This window comes from Echinops telfairi, unplaced genomic scaffold (assembly GCF_000313985.2).
Source record: "Echinops telfairi isolate 266 unplaced genomic scaffold, ASM31398v2 ScPeMD7_7457;HRSCAF=8495, whole genome shotgun sequence".
Classification (NCBI taxonomy): Eukaryota; Metazoa; Chordata; class Mammalia; order Afrosoricida; family Tenrecidae; genus Echinops; species Echinops telfairi.
The window spans coordinates 46573351-46576172 of record NW_022111357.1 but is presented as its reverse complement, the minus strand read 5'-3'; the positions used below and the strand labels follow the sequence as shown (position 1 = coordinate 46576172).

The following is a 2822-nucleotide window of genomic DNA, read 5'->3' as shown; positions in this document are numbered from 1 at the left end:
ATCAAAGTGATTCCAAACTATAAATCTTCCAACGTGCAGCCCTCTTTCTCCCATGAAGTGGCTGGTGGTTTTGAACCACCGACCTTGTGGTGAGCCGTCCAGTGCTTGCTCCACAGTGCCCCCAGGGCTCTATCTGCTTGAGGTCAAGTTGGAGTTCTCTGAAGACAACCAAGGCGCAAGCAGTGCGCAGGAGGCGGGGGCCAGAGAAATTCCTGCCTTGATATCTGAACAGAACGGAGCTAGGAGGCTCCGCATGAGCTCAGGAAAGGCTTCCCTGCAGAGATGAGGCTTGGGCTGCCCTGGATGGTGAGCAGCAAGCCAAGTGGAGGAGTGTGGAGAGGAGGCGGTGCCAGAACCAGACACCTCCAGTCGGAGGGGGCTGCTGGCCCGGAGGAGGGGGCTCTGGAGCTGGGCTTTGCAGGTTTGCCAGGTCAGAAAAAAAAAAAAAAATGTGTTTGCGGGTCTGAGAGCCCTGCCTAAAACAGCCTGGGGCGAGTCTTCCGATGGAGAATCAAGCCACCAGGGTAGTCGGGGCAATAGAGGTTGGACCGTGCAGGGTCACAGCACATGCAAAGGTCCTGGGGTGAGGCCGGCCCCGGGGGGGGCGGGGGGTGTCCAGCCAGAGGTTGGCGGCTGCGCGTTTTGGAAGCAGGTGAACAAGGAGCGAGAAGAGCCTTGGGGCTGGGAGGCGCGCGCGGGGCAGGTGCGCGGACGAGGCGGCGACTGGCCCGCGGAGGGCGCCTTGCGCTCACAAAAGAGGCGCCTGGTCGCCCGCCGTGCGCGCGCGCCGGCGCCGTGGGGTGCGGAGGGTGGTGAGCCCTCTGCCCCGGACAAAGCACGGAAACGGAGCCTCGCGGGGACCAAGCCCCAGAGGGAGCTCCAGCCCAAGCGGCGGGGGATGCCAGCTCCCGGGTTTCCGGGGTGGGCGCGGGGGTCGGGAAGCCCGGGGAGGCCCGCCGAGGTGCGCGCCCCGCGCCCGCGGACCCGACCGGCTGCTGCGGGGCGCGTGGGAGGACTGGCCGGTCCTCGTGAGCCCGCACCAGGCTGTTATTCACGATGACGCCCGTTTCGCTGAAAGCCCGACTGAGTGCCTGCCGGGGTGGGGGTGCATATCGGGGGTGGGCGTGCAGAGGTTTGGGGCGCTGGAAGGGTCCGGGAAGGTTCCCAAGAAGGTGAGTGGGGCCAGGGTCGGGGTGGGGGGAGGGACTCTGTTCTGGCAAGATGCCCGGACCCCCACCCACCACCCCGCCGCGGCCCCGCCTTGGTAACTGGCTGGATCAGGTCCTTGGCTAGAATTCCATTTTTTCCAAGAAGGGTGAGGTGGTTTGTGGGAAACAGCCAGGGGGGTTATTTATAGAGGTCACAGGAAATCTCAGTCAGAGCCTCAGCTAGCCGCTGGACTGCAGGACCAGAGAGTAGGAGGGTAGACCGATGGCTCCCTTTTCGATGCTGGGGGTCCCCCAAGGAGCTGAGCTCAAACACCTCCTGTCTGAAGGGGGAGCAGAGGCGAAGGCCTGGAGGCCTCCTGGAAGAGGGGGTTCTGGAATTGGGCTTTGCAGGAAGAGAATTTCCCAAGCAGGAAAAACTCACACCATCCAATCGATTCCAACTCATAGTGACCCACCGGACAGAGCAGAACTGACCGGTGGGTGACCAAGGGTCTTTATGGGAGCAGAAAACCTCCTCTTTCTCCTGTGGAGCAGCTAGTGGACTTAGAACTCCTGGTCAACCCTTAGCACCCAAGCCTAACCCACTCTGACAGCAGGGTTCCTTCCAGGCAAGAGAACCAAATTGAAATTCACTGCCACCGAGCCCATTCCGACTCTTAGCGAGCCCATAGGGCAGGGTAGAAGTGTCCCCGTGGGTATCAGAGACCAACTCTTTACGGGAGTTAGAAAGCCTTGTTTTTGTACACAGGAGCGCCTGGCTGGTGGTTTTGAACTGCTGACCTTGGGGTTAGCAGCCCACTGCATAATCACTACGCCACCAGGGCTCCTCCAGGCAGCAATGCAAATGGACACTGCATTTTAACCAGAGAGCCCAGCACAAATAGAGCCCAGCACTCTGGGAATCTTCAGTCACAGAAGGAAATGTCCAGGGCTCTTTGCAGGCTGTGCAATGTCACGAAAGGGCTGGGGAGGCTGGGCTTTCTCGCAAGGGCAATAGGGAGCCATGGAGGGTGTGTGAGCAGGAGATGGGAAGCCTTAGAATTTTCTGGCAGAAAGATCCAACCGGGGGGCATCATGGGGCCTGTGGAAGGCTGAGCCAGGGTCAGCCATGGGGCCAACAAGACCAATGTCATCCTAGAATGTTCTAGGTGGCAGAATCTGAACAAGCATTAGCCTGTTTGTTCTTATGCCCATTTCTCAGATGAGAAAGCCAAGCCTTGATTCAAACCCAGGGCTCACCGGCCTGGAAACCCCAAATCAGGTCCCCATGGCCTCTTGGGCAGACCAGGATCAGCACCCCTCTGACTCTGGGCTTCCACAGCTGTAGGCTCAGGGTCAGGGATGTCCTGCTTCCTTGGGGCCGGGGCTGGCCTGTCTGGGCGGCTGGCCTGGCTGGCCTGGCTGACCTCCCTGGACGGGCTTGGCAGAGCCCCAGCTGAGGGCTTCCTGCAGCGGCCGGCTCTCACCCGCACTTCCGCATCCAGGAAATATCGCTCCTTTGTCCCTCAGACTGGCCTGTCCTAAGCGTGGCGCTGGCAGCCCAGGCTCCTCGTGACTCACCCCTCCCTCTCCAGGTCCCAGGGGATCTGCCCTGGGGGAGCCCTTAGGGGGTGAGTTAGTTAATTGTGCCAGCCTGGCCGATAATCACATGTG

General features: G+C 60.8%; 1 pseudogene; it reads right to left on the bottom strand.

Moving 5' to 3' along the window:
* Positions 1–1817, bottom strand: part of LOC101664184 — a 6349-nt pseudogene extending 4532 nt beyond the window's left edge.
* Between the last annotated feature and the right edge of the window lie 1005 nt (positions 1818–2822).